The sequence below is a fragment of the Mobula hypostoma genome, chromosome 11, assembly GCF_963921235.1.
Source record: "Mobula hypostoma chromosome 11, sMobHyp1.1, whole genome shotgun sequence".
Classification (NCBI taxonomy): Eukaryota; Metazoa; Chordata; class Chondrichthyes; order Myliobatiformes; family Myliobatidae; genus Mobula; species Mobula hypostoma.
Window position 1 is genome coordinate 91739861 of NC_086107.1, and position 18261 is coordinate 91758121.

The following is an 18261-nucleotide window of genomic DNA, read 5'->3' on the forward strand; positions in this document are numbered from 1 at the left end:
TTTAACAGCACCACTTGTGAGAAGCTTTGTTACATTTTATTTCTCATTGACTCCTTGAACTCATCCACACAAAGCAGACAGAACCCACAATACTGAAGTTCAATGTAAATTTATTATCAAAGTACATCTATGTCACTATATAAAACCCTGAGACTCATGTTCTTGTGTACATACTCAACAAATCTATAGAATAATAACCGTAACAGACTTACTTGAAAGACTGCCAACTTGGATGTTCGACCAGAGTTCAGAAGACAACAATCTGTGCAAATAATGAATAAACAAACAATAAATATTGAGGCAAACAACAGGAATTCTGCAGATGCTGGAAATTCAAGCAACACACATCAAAGTTGCTGGTGAACGCAGCAGGCCAGGCAGCATCTGTAGGAAGAGGTGCAGTCGACGTTTCAGGCCGAGACCCTTCGTCAGGACTAACTGAAGGAAGAGTGAGTAAGGGATTTGAAAGGGGGAGGGGGAGATCCAAAATGATAGGAGAAGACAGGAGGGGGAGGGATGGAGCCAAGAGCTGGACAGGTGATAGGCAAAAGGGGATACGAGAGGATCATGGGACAGGAGGTCCGGGAAGAAAGACAAGGGGTGGGGGGACCCAGAGGTATATTCAGAGGGACAGAGGGAGAAAAAGGAGAGTGAGAGAAAGAATGTGTGCATAAAAATAAGTAACAGATGGGGTACGAGGGGGAGGTGGGGCCTTAGCGGAAGTTAGAGAAGTCGATGTTCATGCCATCAGGTTGGAGGCTACCCAGAGGGAATATAAGGTGTTGTTCCTCCAACCTGAGTGTGGCTTCATGTTTACAGTAGAGGAGACCGTGGATAGACATGTCAGAATGGGAATGGGATGTGGAATTAAAATGTGTGGCCACTGGGAGATCCTGCTTTCTCTGGCAGACAGAGCGTAGATGTTCAGCAAAGCGGTCTCCCAGTCTGCGTCGGGTCTCGCCAATATATAAAAGGCCACATCGGGAGCACCGGACGCAGTATATCACCCCAGTCGACTCACAGGTGAAGTGTTGCCTCACCTGGAAGGACTGTTTGGGGCCCTGAATGGTGGTAAGGGAGGAAGTGTAAGGGCATGTGTAGCACTTGTTCCGCTTACACGGATAAGTGCCAGGAGGGAGATCAGTGGGGAGGGATGGGGGGGACGAATGGACAAGGGAGTTGCGTAGGGAGAGATCCCTGCGGAATGCAGAGAGATGGGGGGAGGGAAAGATGTGCTTAGTGGTGGGATCCCGTTGGAGGTGGCGGAAGTTACGGAGAATAATATGTTGGACCCGGAGGCTGGTGGGGTGGTAGGTGAGGACCAGGGGAACCCTATTCCTAGTGGGGTGGCGGGAGGATGGAGTGAGAGCAGATGTACGTGAAATGGGGGAGATACGTTTAAGAGCAGAGTTGATAGTGGAGGAAGGGAAGCCCCTTTCTTTAAAAAAGGAAGACATCTCTCTCGTCCTAGAATGAAAAGCATCATCCTGACAGCAGATACGGCGGAGATGGAGGAATTGCGAGAAGGGGATGGCGTTTTTGCAAGAGACAGGGTGAGAAGAGGAATGGTCCAGATAGCTGTGAATATTGAGAACATTTCAATGGTGGGGCAAGTGAAGTTATTCCCTTTGGTTTGAGAGCTTGATAGTTGAGGGGTAGTAACTGTTCCTGAATGTGGTGGTGTGAGTCCTGATGCTCCTGTACCACCTTCCTAATGGCAGCAATGAGAAGAGAGCATGTCCTGGGTAGTTGGGGTCCCTGATCATGGAAGCTGGTTTCCTACGACAGTGTTTCACATAGATGTGCTCAATGGTTGGGAGGGCTTTATCCATGATGGACTGAACCATATCCACTACTTTTTGTAGGATTTTACATTCAAAGGCATTGGTGTCTTCGTACCAGGCTGTGATGCAGCCAGTCAATATATTCTCCACTACACATCTATAGAAGTTTGTCAAAGTTTTAGATGTCTTTACAAATCTCTGCTAACTCCTTTCTTCATAATTGGACTTGCGTGCTGTGCCCTGGACAGGTCCTCCAAAGTAAAGCACCGAGGAATTTCAATTTGCTAACCCTCTTCACCTCTAATTCTCAGATGTGAACCGGCTCACGGACCTCTGGTTTTCTTTTCTTGAAGTTAATAATCAGGTCATTGGTCTTGCTGACATTAACTAAGAAGCTGTTGTTAATGGCACAACTCAGCCAGCTTTTCAATCTCACTCCTATAAGGTGATTCATCACCACCTTTGATTTGTCCTACGACAGTGGTGTTTGTCAGCAAACTTGAATATGGAATTGGAGCTGTGCTTAGCCACACAGTCATAAGTGTAAAGTGAGTAGAGCAGAGGTCTAAGCACACAGCCTTGTGGTGCACCTGTGCTGATGGAGATCGCTGAAGGGTATCCCAATACAACTCTGAAATCTGTCTTCTCCAGATAGCCACAAAACAAAGAACATGAAAGTTGTTCAGAGAGAAACATCAAACCCACATCCCTTGCCCCCATAAAAAAAGAATGGTATCCTGATCATCACCCCTTCCCCCAAATTGCCCCTTCCCCTGCACAAAATAGAACAGGCGGGAGCATCGGACCCCAAAAAAGCCCCTCCTCTGAACAAAAAACTAACCCCAAACACCTCATCTCCCCAACAAAATGGAAAAAGAACAGGTGACTTTTTAAAAACAGTACAGAATATTAAGACCATAAGTCTGAAAGAGTCCACAGTCTACAAACGCAGAACCACGATACCATCCTCCGATATCATCGAAAGGGACACCACACGAGGCAGAGAGGCCTACCCGCCTGCCACAGCGAGCCACACCACAATAGGCCAATCAAAAGGCAGGCAGTCGGTGCTGAAATTCTTAATTACCTTCTGCATTTGCTTTGATGTCTCAAATTTCCTCGACACTTTAATCAGCAAATAATGAACACTTTAAACAGAGAAATTGAGTTCAACATCAGCTCGCGCCCCACCTCGAAGTTCCTTCACATCGAGGCCGTCTGAGTACACACTCACTTCCTGGAATCTTCTCGGCGACAGTTAAATGCTGGATCACTCAAACAATCTCCAAACTGTAAATCGCAGGCTCTAACGGTTCCATAAACACATTTAAGGTGAAAAACAGACATAAAAGACGTAAAGAAGATATTTTTGTTTGCTATCTGGAAGGTGTGGAGGGAGCATTGCATGCTGGCATCATCTTAACTGGAAGATCAAGAAGAGATGTTGCCAGTCCGAACTGACTGAAGTCTGCAAGTGAAGAAATTGAGGATCCAACTGCACAAGGAGGTATTGAGGCCCTGGTCTTGGAACTTATTGATTAGTTTTGAGGATGCTGAGCTGTAGTCCATAAACAGCATTCTGATGTTTGCATCTTTGCTGTCAAGATGTTCCACGATTGAGTGAAAATCCAATGAGATGGCATCTGCTGTGGACCTCTTGCTCCAGTCGGCAAAATGGAGTGGATCCAAGTTGCTTCTCAGGTAGGAGCAGATGTGTTTTATCAGCAACCTCTCAAGACAAGCTGTGGATATAAGTGCTACTGGCTGATACTCAGTGGGGCAGGTCACCATGCTCTTCTTGGGCAATGGTATAGTTGAAACCTGCTTGATGGGTACCACACACTGCTGAAGTGACAGGTTAGAGATCTCAGTGAATGCTCCATCCAATTAATCAGTACAGGTCTTTTGTACTTGGCCAGTACCCCTCATTCTGCTCCTGTATCTTATCATTTAGACCATAAGATATAGGAACAGAATTAGGCCATTCAGCCCATCAAGTCTGTTCCGCCATTTCATCATGGGTGATCCATCTTTCCTCTCAGCCCCAAGCTCCTACCTTCTCCCTGTATCCCTTCATGCCCTGACCAATCATGGATCTGTCAGCTTCTGCCCTAAATATATGTAAAGATTTGATCTCCTCAGCTGCCTGTGGCAACAAATTCCACAGATTCACCACTCCCTGGCTAAGGAAATTCCTCCTCGTCTCCGTTCCAAAAGGACACACCTCTATTCTGAGGCTGTGTCCTTTGGTCCTAGATTCACCCTCCATGAGAAACATCCACACTATCAAGGCCTTTCAAACTTTGATAGGTTTCAATTGGGTCACCCCTTATTCTATTAAATTCTAGTGAATACAGGACAGAGCCATCAAACACAGTGACAGGCCGTTCAATCCTGGAATCATTTTGTGAGCTCATTTGAACCCATCTCCAGTGTCAGCACATCCCTTCTGAGATAAGGGGCCCAAAACTGCTCACAGTACTCCATGAGAGGCCTTGCCAATGCTTTGTGAACATTACACCCTTGTTTGTATATTCTTGTCCTCTTGAAATGAATGCTAACATCGCATTAGCCTTCCTCAACAACAACTCAATCTGCAAATTAACCTTCTGGGAACCCTGCACAAGGTCTCCCAAGTCTCTTTATACCTCAGGTTTTTGAATTTTCTCTCCATTTAGAAAATAGTCTACGCTTTTATTTCTTCTACCAAAGTAAATGACTATACACTTCCCAACACTATATTTCATCTGCCACTCTTCTGCCCATTCTCTTAATCTAAGTCCTTCTGTAGCCTCCCTGCTTCCTCAAAACTACCTGCCCCTCCATCTATTTTTGTATCATCCTCAAACTTTGTAACGAGGTCATCAATTCTATCATCAAAGTCATTGACATATGCTTAAAAAGGAGTGGTTCCAACACAGACCCTTGTGGAACACCACTAGTCACTAGCAGCCGAACAGAAAAGGCTCCCTTTATTCCCACTCGTTGCCTCCTGCCAATCAACCAGTGCTCTGTCCATGCTAGTATTTTCCCTGTAATACTATGGACTAGTAGCTGGTTAAGTAGCCTCATATGTGGCACCTTGTCAAAGGCCTTCTGAATATTCAAATACACAACATCAACTGATTCTCCTTTGTCTATCCTACTTGTAATTTCTTCAAAGAAGTCCAACAGATTTGTCGGGCAAGATTTTCCCTTGAGGAAACCATTCTGGCTACAGCCTATTTTATCATGTGCTTCTGAGTACCCTGAAACCTCATCCTTAACAATCAACTCTAACGTCTTCCCAACCACTGAGGTCAAACTAACTGGCTTATAATTTTCTGTATTCTGCCTCCCTCATTTCTTAAAGAGTGGAGTGATGTTTACAGTTTTCAAGTCTTCTGGAACCATACCAGAATCTAGAGTTCTTGAAAGTTCATTACTAATGCCTCTGCAATCTCTTCAGCCACCTATATCAGAACCCTGGGTTGTACACCATCTAGTCCAGGTGATTTATCTACCTTTGGACCTTTGAGTTTCAGAAGAACCTCCTTCATAGTAATGGCAACTTCACATACTTCTGACCTCTGACAATTCTCAAACTTCCACCATACTGCTAGTGTCTTCCACAGTGAAGACTGATGCAAACTATTTATTTATTTGGTTCATCTGCCATTTCCTTGTCCCCCATTAATACCTCTCCTGCATCATTTTCTAGTGGTCTGATATCCACTCTTGCCTCCCTTTGGCACTTCATGTATCTGACGAAACTTTTGGTTTCCTCTTTAATATTATTGGCTAGCTTACCATTGTACTCCATCTTTTCCTTCTTAATGACTTTGAATAATTTGAAATGCATGGGGATGGACTGTGACTCCACAAACTTTCTACCCACTCACCTTACCTTTAGTTATGTACTTTGTGCTCCATCGTTGGGCATGTCTGCATTTCGTTCTCGTTACTTTCCACTCACTTGTCCGTCTGCTCTGATTTATCAGGCGGCAGTTTGTTTTGAGGTGTTTGAAATGATTTTTTCCTCCATTAGATTTCGTGACCTTGACAGACTCCATTGTTTCCCTCCACCATTTTAGAAGTTCTCTTTCCTATTGTGATCCCAGAACTGCCAATTCTTTGCTTTAAGACCATAAGCCATAGAAACAGAGTTAGACCATCTGGCCCATTGAGTCTGCTCTGCCATTCACTCATGACTGATTTAGAATCCCTCACAACCCCATTCTCCTCCCTTCTCCCCGTAACCTTTGATGCCTTTACTAATCAAGAAGCTATCAATCTCCGCATTAAATATACATTATGTCTTGGCTTCTACAGCCGTATGTGGCAAGAAATTTCATAGGTTCACTACCCTCTGGCTGAAGAAATTCCTCCTTCTAAAAACTCCACCATGGACAGTCCCAAGCCCAACTTCAAGAGGGGGAAGGGTGGGCAAGGTGCTAGCGACTCCATCCCATAAAAATCCAGAGCTACAGAGATACCAGCACAAGTTCCAAAGATCTCATCTCTGCGAGAGGAAAGATGAAGATGGGCTACACCTGGGGACAACTTGACAGACTGACTGAAGATAGAGGACTCCAGCGAGCTGCTGTCAGCAGCCTATGCCCCAGTAGGGGTGATAGGCTAAAGTACTAAGCCTTTCTAAAGGGACATCCCTCAGTTCTGAGGCCGCGATTCTAGACTCCTCCACGATTGTAAACATCCTTTCCACATCCACCCTATCTAGTTCTTTTAATATTCGACAGGCTGCAATGAGATCCCCCCCTCGTTTCTTCTAAACCCCAGTGAGTAGAAGCCAATACACTAAGGTTTAAGCACCCTCTCAGTTGTTACTTGCTCTTATTTTATATTTTATTTAGAGATGTAGCATAGCAACACACCCTTCCAGCCCAATGAGCCCACCCCACTCAATTGCACCCTCTAACCTACTAACCCATATTTCTTTGGACTGTGGGTGGAAACCAGAGCACTTGGAGGAAACCCACGTGGTTACGGGCAGAACAGGAACAGGTCCTTTGGCTCATAGTGTTGTACTGGACCAGCTCAAAACTCCACAAAAGCTAATCCCTCCTACCCACACAATGTCTAAATCCCTCCATCTTTCTCAAATTCATGTCCCTATCTAAACGCCCCTAACGTATTTGCCTCTACCACCATACTAGGCAGCGCATTCCAGGTATCCACTACTCTCTGAGTAAAAAAACTTACCACTCACTTCACCTTAAACCTACCCCCCCTCACCTTCAATGCATGTTCTCTGGTATTATACATTTCTACCCTGGGAAAAAGATACTCCTCGTCCACTCTATCTATGCCCCTCGTGATCTTGTAAACCTCTATCAGATCTCCCCTCAGCTTCCAACGCTTCAGGGAAAACAACCCAAGTTTATCCAGCATCATGTTAGCACATGCCCTCTAAACCAGACAGCATCCCGGTAAACCTCTTCTGCACCCTCTCCAAATCCTCAACATCCTTCCTATAGTGAGGCAACCAGAACTGTGTCAGTACTCCAGATGTGACCTAACCGGAGTTTTAAGAGTTGCAACATAACCTCCTGACTTTTGAACTCAATGCCTCAACTAATAAAAGCAGCATTCCATAAGCCTTCTTAGCCTTCTTAACCACCTTAACCACCCGTGTGGCCACTTTCAAGAAGCTGTGAACTTGGGTCCCAAGATCTCTCTGCTCAGCAACACAGTTAAAGGTCTTGTCCTTAACAGTGTACTGTCTCCTTGCATTTGGCCGACCAAGGTAAAACACCTCACATTTATCTGGGTTAAAGTCCATTTCTCTGCCCATATCTATATTGTGCTGTATTCTTTGCCAGTCTTCTACACTACCCACAACTCCACCAATCTTGGTATCATCTGTAAACTTACTAACCCACAGAGCTACATTTTCACCCAGATCATTTATATATGTCACAAACAGCAGAGATCCCAGCACAAATCCCTGTGGAACACCACTAATTACAGACCTCCAGCTTGAATAAGTCCCTTCAACCACTACCCTCTGTCTTCCATGTGCTAGCCAGTTCTGAATCCAAACAGCCAATTCGCCATGGATCTCATGCTTCTTCATCTTCTGGATCAGCCTCCCATGAGGGACTTTTCAAACGCCTTACTAAGATCCATGTAAATAACATCCACTGCTCTTCCTTCATCAATCTCTCTTGTCACCCTGTCAAAAAACTCAGTCAAGTTGGTAAGACATGTCTTGACCTGCGCAAAGCCATGCTGGCTCTCCTCATTAAGGCAGTAAGTTTCCAAATGCCCATATATCCTATCCCTAAGAGTTTTCTCCAGCAATTTCCCTACAGCTGACGTGAGACTCACCAGTCTTTAGTTTCTAGGACTTCCCCTTGTTCCCTTCTTAAATACAAGTACAACATTGACCACTCACCAGTCCACCGGGACCTCGTCTACGCCTGGAGAGGATATGAGATACAAGTCAAGACCCCAGAAATCTTGTCCCTTGGCTCCCTCAATAATGTGGGGTAAATCCCACCAAATCCTGGGGACTTATCCACCTTAATATTTATTAGGAGAGTCAGCATCTCCTCCCTCTTGACCTCTAAATGCCCTAACATATTTATGCACTCAGCACTGATCTCCCGGTCCTCTGTGTCCTTTTCCTTGATAAACGCTGAAGTAAAATACTTGTTAGGGACCTCACTCACATTCATCATGGCCGAGCAAATGTTCCCCTCTTTATTCTTGGAGCGTGTTACTGGACGCGTGTTCCAGGCTGGGAGCCTTTCACGGAGCAATGCCTGGGTTCCAGTACAAGGTATGAAACACTGTTTATACAATTTAAATAATATATTGGAAAGATGGTGTTGGGATTGGAGGTGAGAGCTGACTTTGCTCGCTCTTCCACAATGTTCACTCCTCTCTCCATGGGCACAGAGGCTATGAAGGCTGTTGCGCTCCATGCCCAAGAATATGATGGACTGATTCTGAGGCTTGGCCCTAGCCCGGGCTGCTTCAGGTTTCAGATCTAAGGGCTCATTTTGGTTAGGAATGGTGTTGCTCGCTTCTGCTGTTAGCATGATTTGTATCTTTTTTTCCCTCTTCCTCTGCACATCAGGTGTGGTCTTCATTTTATTGTTTTCAAATTGGGCTCTTTTGTGTTTCTTGCTTTGTGGCCGCCTGTAAGCAAACAGATCACTAGCTTGGATAATTTTTTTTAGATTTGGTTATGAGAACACTCAGTCCTCTTTTATTGTCATTTAGAAATGCATACATGCATTAAGAAATGATACAATATTTCTCCGGAGTGATATCACAGAAAACAAGACAGACCAAAGACCAACACTGACAAAACCACATAATTATAACATATAGTTACAACAGTGCAAAGCAATACCATAATTTAATAAAGAACAGACCATAGGCACAGTAAAAAAAAGTTCTCAAAGTCCCGAGTCGATCGACTCCCGAGTCCCCGATAGCAGGCGGCAAAAGGGAGAAACTCCATGCCATAAACCTCCAGGCACTGTCAACTTGCCGATGCCTTGGAAGCAGCCAACCCCAGCCGACCCTGAGTCCATCCGTCGGGAAACTCCGAGCTTCCGAGCAGCCTCTCCGATACAGCCTCCCGAGCGCCATCCTCTGCCGAGCGCCTTCGACCTCTCCCCGGCCGCTGAAACACGCAAAGCCGAGGATTTTGGGGCCTTCAGCTCCGGAGATTCCGGTTACCACACAGAAGCAGCGGTAGCAAAGCAGTCATTTCAGAAGTTTTCCAGATGTTCCGCTGTGCTCTCACATCTGTCTCCATCAAATCAGGATTGTGCACGATCCCCTACTTGACAGATAACTGATATTCATCACTGGAGAGGCCGTGCGCACTGCCGTCGCGCCATCTTCTCCCCCCTCCCGCAGTATAATTTATACATTGCTTGATAACAAATGTACTTTGAAATCTCTTGCTCTTGATATACGTACAGAATATTCAAACACTTTACAGGCAATGGTTGCTGGTGCTATTAATAGTGTTACGCTAACCACTGTGCTACAATGCTGCCCTAATATGCAGTATGAAGTTAATGCATGTAAATGGTGCAGCAATCCAGCATTCAGCAGCTATTCCAGATCAGTACATAGGGTAAATGATTCATGCTTAGAACCACCTTGAAATTGCAATGTTCTCCCCTTGAGAGCTGCAGCCCCCACTGCTGCTCTAAGTGGGGAAGGATAATTTCAGGTGGTGTTGAGACCCTTGAGTTAATCCACATGGGGCAGACAGAGCCCAGTGGAAGGCATGCAAAACTTTTCACAAACTTTCTACCCACTCATTCCCTGCTCCTTCAGGGTATCTGCAGTTCCAACGTTGGTCTCACCGGGCACCCCACAATTGGCCAAAACAAATCCCAAGTAAAAGGCGACGAGGAAGGCACTTGCATTAAATTCACTGGAAGAAGAGCAGATTGGTTATCAGGAGAAGATACGTTGCTGAATCAGAATCAGGTTTATTATCACTGGCATATGTTTGTTGTTCTGTGGGAGCACAGTGCCGTACATAAAGTATACTATAAGTTATAATAAACACCTAAGTCGTGCAAAAAGAGAGAAAAAGTGGTGAGGTAGTGTTCACAGACTGTCAGAAATCTGATGATGGGGTGGAAGAAGTTGTTCCTAAAACATTGAGTGTCTGTCTTCAGGCCCCTGTACCTCTTCCCTGACGGTAGTAATTAGAAAAGGATATGTGGATCCTTCATGTTGGATGCTGCCTTCTTGCGGCATTGCCTTTTGAAAATGGCCTTGATGCTGGGGATGCTAGTGCCAGTGAAGGAGCTGGCTTAGGTTACAACCCTCTGCAGGTTTTTCCAGTCCAGTGCAGCGCCCTTCCGCACCAGATGGTGATGCAGCCAGTTAGAATGCTCTCCATGGTACGTCTGTAGAAATTTGTTAGTCTTTGGTGACATACCAAATCTCCTCAAACTGAGCTACGTCTGTTTCACCAAGTTCATGGTTTCAAGAGTTCAAAAGTTAATTTATTATCAAAGTATACAACTCTGAAATTCTTCTTCTCCAGATCGTCACGAAACCAAGAAATAAAGGAACGACAGCACGACCATCAACCCCCAAATTCCTCCTCTCCATACATAAATCAAACAGGAACTGAATGGTGGCATCGGCCCCCAAATCCCCCTCCCCCACGCACAGAAAAATAAGATAGATCGGCGAAAAACCCAGAATATAAAAAAAACCTGAAAAAGACTGAAAAAAGAGTCCATAGTCCAAGTCCATATCCAAAATGCAGAAAACCTGGGTAACATTCTCTGGGCATAGCAGCAGACCTTTCCCTCTCCATAGCAGAGTGATCTGACCAGTGATCAAAAGGCAGTCTTCCCTCTCCATAGCAGAGCGATACCCCAGCGATCAAAAGTCAGTCTCCCCTCTCCATAGCAGAGTGATCCCCCAACGATCGAAAGGTAGTTTCTCCTCTCCATAGCAGAGCGATCCCTCCAGCAATAAAAATTCAGGCAGCTGGTGCTCACCTTCTGCATTCGCCTCGATGTTTCAATCTCCCTTGTCACTTTAATCAGCAAAGTGGAGTCAAACATCTGCTCACACTCCGTCCTGCAGCCTTCTCGCCACGAGATTCCCACTCGCTGCCTCTGCCTCCCGGAATCATCTCGGAGACTGCACAGCACTGGAATACCCAAATGATCTCCAAATTGCAAATCACAAGCTCTGACAGTTCCAGACTCACATGTAAAAGACCTAAAATGTTAATTAATCTCCTAATTGTCATGGTTTTCTTTATAGTGTGCAGAAGTTTTAATCCCTCTGACTTGAGTGTCATTTTGGTTCACAGACAGTATCTCTAATGGCACTGCCCTCTCCCAACGAGTGGAGCATTCAGCAGAATGTTAACCAGAAGACCTGGTATAAAACATCCCACAATGGTTCTCAACTCTGAGTTAGCGGGAGAGCATTGGTGGATTAGAACTTGTTTCCTTAGAACCTAGGAGACTGAGAAGAGTGCGTACCACCCTTAGCGTTTTAAAAAAAACTTGCCCCTTAGGTTCCTATTATATTTTTTCCCTCTCGCCTTAAACCTGTGCTTTCTAGTTCTTCATTCCCCAAGTCTGGATTTCATTCACTCTATCTCTGCCCCTCGTGTTTTTATACATCTCTATAAGTTTATCTCTCAAGAAATGAAGTCCTAGCCGTCCATTCTTAGATTAGTTTAGTTAGCCATTCAGTTATTAACTTAATTGGTTGCCACAACATGTGGGCCAAAGAACCTGTTCTATGATCTACATGGTTGCCTGTTCCATGCTCTACATGTATACCTGTTCTATGTTCTACATGTATGTTCATTTCTGTGGCAGCCGACCTCCTATGTTACATATTACTTCTAACATGGCCTCAGCAAAACTTCCCCTTGGCGTCCTTTGTGGAGTGCCCTACCTAGTCTCCAGGCACCATTGTCCATTCAGAAATGTGATGGCAGAGGGGAGAAGCTGTTCCTAAACTACTGAGTGTGGGTCTTCTGTACCTCCTCTCTGATGGTAGTATTAAGAAGAGCATATGTCCTGGGTGGTGAGGGTCTTCAATAAGGGACACCATCTTTTTGAGGCATGGCCTTTTGAAGATGCCCTCGATGGAGGGGAGGCTAGTGCCCATGATACACTGAGTGAGAATACAGTGTTTTTTTATGCAGGGTTAGTGACTGGCAGAGGATAGTGTGATATTACCATATGTGTGTGTCACTAATGGACAGACAACTGCCGTAATCTACACCAGGGGGTCCCAACCTGAGATTCTCTCGGTCCATGGCATGAAAATGGTTGGGAATCCCTAATCTATACCTTTCCCTTTTCTTGATGGTCCCAATTCTTGGCATGCAAATTAATATTCTCTGATCTCAGGTTCCTAAACTTAATGTGTACCTGATCTCTTTATATCCTTCCGTTATTACAGCAATAAGATAATTAATATACCCAAGTTAACTTTTCCCGCTAACTACTGAATAGCTAGCACTGATCACTGGATTCTTCCTTTCTTTGGGTCATGTTTTTCACCAAAAAAATGGGGGAGATCTTAAATAATTATTTTGTATCTGTATTTACTCAGGAAATGGAAACAGAGTCTATGGAAAAAGGGCAAAGTGGCATCAACTTCGTGGACCTTTACAGTTTACAGAGGAGGAAGCTGTGTTTAGGCAAATTGGGGTGGATAAATCCCCAGGGCCTGACAAGGTGTTCCCTCGGACCCTGTGGGAGGCAAATGAAGAAATTGCCGAGGCCCTGGCAGAGGTATTTCAATCGTGCTTAGTGACAGGTGAGATACCAGAGGATTGGAGGATAGATAATGTTGTTCTGCTGTTTAAGAAAGGCTCTAAAAATAAACCAGGAAATTGTAGGTTGGTGAGCCTGACATCAGTAGTGGGAAAGTAATTTGACGGTATACTAAGGGACTGGATATATATGTATTTGGATAGACATGGACTGACTGAGGACAGTCAGCATGGCTTCGTGCATGGTAGGTCATGTCTAACCATTCTTATAGAGTTTTTCAAGGAAGTTACCAGGAAAGATGATGAAAGCAAGGCAGTAGATGTTATCTATATGGACTTTAGTAAAGCATTTGACAAAGTTCTGCATGGGAGGCTGGTCAAGAAGGTTCAGTCACTAGGCATTCAAGAGGAGGTAGTAAATTGGATTAGATATTGGTTTTGTGGGAGAAGCCAGAGAGTGGTGGGAGATGGTTGTCTCTCTGACTGGGGGCCTGTGACTAGTAGAGTGCCGCAGGGATCGGTGCTGGGTTTGTTGTTGTTTGTCATCTATATCAATGATCTGGATGATAATGTGGTTAACTGGATCCCCAAATTTACGGGTGAAACCAAGATTTGGGGTGTAGTGAAAAGTGAGGAAGACTATCAGAGCTTGCAGCAGGATCTGGATCAACTAGAAAATTGGGCTAAAAAATGGCAGATGGAATTTAATGCAGACAAGTACGAGGTGTTGCCCTTGGTAGGACCAACCAGGGTAGATCTTACACAGTGAATGGTAGGGCATTGAGGAGTGTGGCAAACCAAAGTGATCTGGAAATACAGGTCCATAATTCATTGAAAATGGTGTCACAGGTAGATGAGGCCATAAAGAAAACCTTTGCCACATTGGTATTCATAAATCAAAGTCATGAGTTCAGGAGATAGGTTGAAGTTGTATAAGGCATTGGTGAAGCCTAATTTGGAGTACTCTGTGCAGTTTTGGTCACCTACCTATAGGAAAGATGTAAACCAGGTTGAAAGAGTGCAGAGGAAATTTACAAGGATGTTGCTGGGTCTGGAAAACCTCAGTTAGAAGGAACGATTGAATAGGTAGGAACTTTATTCCTTGGAATGTAGAAGATTGAGAGGAAATTCGATGGAGGTATACAAAATTAGGAGAGGTACAGAGAGGGTAAATGCATGCAGCCTTTTTCCACTGAGGTTGGGTAGGATTACAAATTAGAGATCATGGGTTAAAGATGAAAGGTGAAAAGGAACATGAGGGGAAACTTCTTCACTCAGGTCGTAAGAGTGTAGAATGATCTGCCAGCCTAAGCAGTGGATGTGAGCTCAATTTCAATCTTTAAGAGAAGTTTGACTCGATACTTGGATGGTAGGGGTACAGAGGGCTATGGTCCTGATGCAGGTCATTAGGAGTAGGCAGTTTAAATGGTTTGGCATGGACTAGAAGGGCCAAAGGGCCTGTTTCTGTGCTATATTTTTCTATGACTCTACGTCTTCTGAGTAGGTTCAAAGTCAGAGTCGAGTTTATTGTCATCTGCACAAGTTCAAGTTGCACAGATGCAATGAAAAGGTTACTTGCAGCAGAATCATATAAGTAGCATTCGCAAAAAACATAAATTAATCATAAATTTTTACAAGAGGACTCAAGTAGAACAAAAAAAAATTGTCCATTTTAGTGTAAAGTGGCCATGGTTTTACTGCAACATAATGATTAATGTGCAGGTTGGTTGAAGAACTGAGAGGTTGAAGAGAAGTAGCTATTCTTGAATCTGATATATAAAGCTTCTGTCTGAAGGGAGGGGGGACAAAGTGAAGCTGTCCAGGGTGAAGTGGGGGAGTGTACTTGATTGTGTTAGCTGGATTCCCGAGGCAGTAGTCAAAGCCTGTGGAGGGGAGGCTAGTTTCTGAGTTATTTTTTCTCTATATTTGTTTATCATTGTACTGCTGCTGCAAAGTTAACTGATTTCATGACGTATGCCAGTGATATTAAATCTGACAAAGTACCAGAGAAGCAGCGTTTGTAAGAATAACCTAAACTTAGCATAAACTACACCCATTTTTACAAGAAAGAACACAATTGTTGGTGATTAGGGTTGTGCAGGTTGTTTCAAGAACTGAAAGTTATGTGTAGTTTACACAGACTCAGTGTAAAAAATCTATATCTGACATCTCCCCCTGTACTTTCATCCCATCACCTTACCATTATGCCCCCTTGTTCCTAGGAAAACATGTCTGGCCACCCACTCTACATCTACATCTCACATCATCTTGTACACCTCTATCAAGTCACCTCTCCTTCTCCTTCGCTCCAGAGAGAAAAGCCCGAGCTCATTCAACCTAGCCTTATAAGACATAACCTCTAATCCAGGCAGCACCCTGGACAGTGTTCAGAAGGGAAAAAGATGATTAGCTAATTTTGTTTTTTTTTAGATTATGAGGACATTCAGTCCTCGTTTATTGTCATTTAGAAATGCATGCATTAAAAAATGATACAATGATACAGTGATATCACAAAAAAAAGGACAAACCAAAGACTAAAACTGACAAAACCACATAATTATAACATATAGTTACAACAGTGCAAAGCAATACCGTAATTTGATGAAGAACAGACCATGGGCACAGTAAAAAAAGGTCTCAAGTCCTGATCGACTCCGATAGATGCAAAAAGATGTAAAACTTTCTAGAGTAAAACTCTCAACACTACACTCAGGTAATGCATTTCTAATATCTAGCAATAGGTTGTTTTTAAAACAGAACTGATGTTACCTATCACTATCAATAATACGGTACTGTATAAATCGATGTACTGTAGCTATAAATGTAATGACTCTTAAGTAAATAGCTCCAGTATCTTGCAATGCCTCAGGTGTCAAAGCGTAATGTAGATGTATTGATTGTGCCCATTGGCAAGCTTTGTGACACTGGAGGGCTTCAGGTATAGACCAGTCCTATTCCACATTCACTTGCAATGGGAACTGAAGATGCAGAACCAAAATGGAAAATGCTGGCCAGGTGGTACCTGTGGATAGAACAAAGTGATCAGCCTGAAAGGTTTAACCTTGTTCCTCTCCCCGCAGATGCCGACTGAATTGCTGCCTGCTCCCGCCGTATTTTTGTCTTAACGTTCAGCATTCCAGCATCTGCAGCGTTCCGCTTTGGGAACACGTGGTTAAGAAGGCACCTGGGTCGAGGCTGTCATTTACAAGTCAGAAGTGCACAGGTGGAGATGCAGAGAAGGTTTTGAGGGTGACTGGTCACTCATTACAGGAAGGAGGTGGAGGCTTTGGAGAGGGTGAGGAAGAGGTTCATCGGGATGCTGCCTGCATTAGAGGGTGTGTGCTGTAAAGAGAGGTTAGACAAACTTAGGTTGTGTTGTGTTGTCTAGAATACCAGAGGCTGAAGGAAGACCTGATTGAGCTTTATAAGATTATGGATAGATAGCTCTTATCTTTTCCCCAGGATCTAATACTAGAGCACATGTATTTAAGGTGAGAGGCAGGAGGTTCAAAGGAGATGTGCAGGGTACATTTTTTTTACACACACAGTGGTGGGTGCTACTAGGGGTGATGGTTGAAGCAGATATGATAGATGTGTTTTAAGATCCTTGGAGTGGACATCATCAATAGCCTTATCGGGTCCAACTACTTAGAAGCCATGTGCAAGAAAGCTCTATGCCTCTGCTTCCTCAAGAGTCTAAAGAAAGGCATCATGTCCCCTTTGAGCCTCACCAATTTTTATCAGTGCATCATAGAAAGCATCCTGTCTGCATGCATAACGGCTTGGTATGGCGTCTGCTCTGTACGTGACTGCAAGAAGCTGCACAGAGTTGTGAGCACTGTCCGGTCCATCATGGAAACTATCCTCCCCTCTGTACATCCTGTTTTCACTTCTCGCTGCCTCAGTAAATCAAAGACCCCACCCACCCTGGGCACCCTCTCTTCTCCACCCTCCCATCGGGCAGAGGGTACAACTGTTTGGTGCTGTGAAAAGTTGCTACAGGGTGTCATTACACCAGACAGTAGCTGAAGTGCACCTCACAGTGCTGGCATGTGAGACCATACTATGGTTTGTGGTATCCAGAGGCAAAATGGGCAGAAGGAATGGATATCAATCTCAGATCCAAATCGTTGATCGGGACCGGTGTGAGAAGATGGATGGGGGGTAAACTGATGGTCAGGCAGAAACCAGTCAGCTTCTAAAACAGTGTTCCTACCTGCTCTCTCCATTCCACCTCCATAACTTCAATCTTGTGTCTCTTCAGACCAAGAGGCCTCCCACTGCTAGAAGGTGAGGTTGACCTGGTACATGGCCCAGGGCAGGGTCCGAAGGTGTTACAGTCTCAGCTCAAGGTGTCCAAGCCACTCACCTGCCCTAGGGAGAGAAAATGTTCCCACCCTCAGCAGCCAAGGACCTGTGGTGGGAAGCTACAGGTCGGGCATCATGGTAGCATGGCAGTTAGTGTAACGCTATACTACAGCACCAACGACCCGAGTTCAAACCCACCACTGTCTGTAGGGTTTGTATGTTCTCCCCATGACCGCGTGGGTTTTCTCTGAGTGCTCAGGTTACCTCCCACATTTCAAAGATGTACGGGATAGTAGGTTAATTAGTCACACGTCTGTAATGGGGCTCGCTGGGCCAGAAGGGCTTGATATCATGAAGTGTGTGTATATATATATAAAATATGTGTGTGTGTATTATATATGTATGTGTATGTATACATATGTATAAATAAAGTAAGCAAGTAAGTTGATCAGTACTAAAACCTTTCTTTACATCCTAGAAAGAAGTTATTGTGCCTTATTGAGTCTATGGTGACTCATGGAACAACGCCATTCTCCCACTAATTTTTTCTACATATCTATCAATAACTCTCCGATTCTGTCACAGACCTAGACTACAGGGAAATTTTCATTAGACAATTAACTAGCCAAAGAGCATACCTTTGGGATGGTGTCACAGGGAGTATTAGTCACAGAGTCCTACAGGCGCACCTTGCACCAACCATTCACCAGCCCTTCACACCCCTGCAACACTGATCCCATTTTATTCTCTCCACCAACTCCCCCCAGAATTTAGCAGGCTCCTGCACATTGGCTGCAATTCACGGTGGCAAATCAGCCTCCCAGGCTGCACCCTGCACCTCTTTGGGAAGTGGCGGGGGCAGGGGCGGGGGCGGGTGGGGGGTGTGGAAAGGCACACAGTCACAGGGGTAACATGCAAACATGT

General features: G+C 44.6%; 1 long non-coding RNA gene across 2 annotated transcripts; it reads left to right on the forward strand.

The window, feature by feature from the left end:
• The first annotated feature begins 144 nt into the window (after positions 1 to 144).
• Positions 145 to 17867, forward strand: LOC134354351 (uncharacterized). 2 transcript variants are annotated; one of them, XR_010019777.1, is made up of 4 exons: positions 145 to 449; positions 1472 to 1553; positions 12867 to 13073; positions 16110 to 17867. It is a non-coding gene; the product is annotated as an uncharacterized LOC134354351 (long non-coding RNA). The 2 variants fall into 2 exon arrangements; XR_010019778.1 differs by lacking the exon at positions 1472 to 1553.
• The last annotated feature ends 394 nt before the right edge of the window (positions 17868 to 18261 follow it).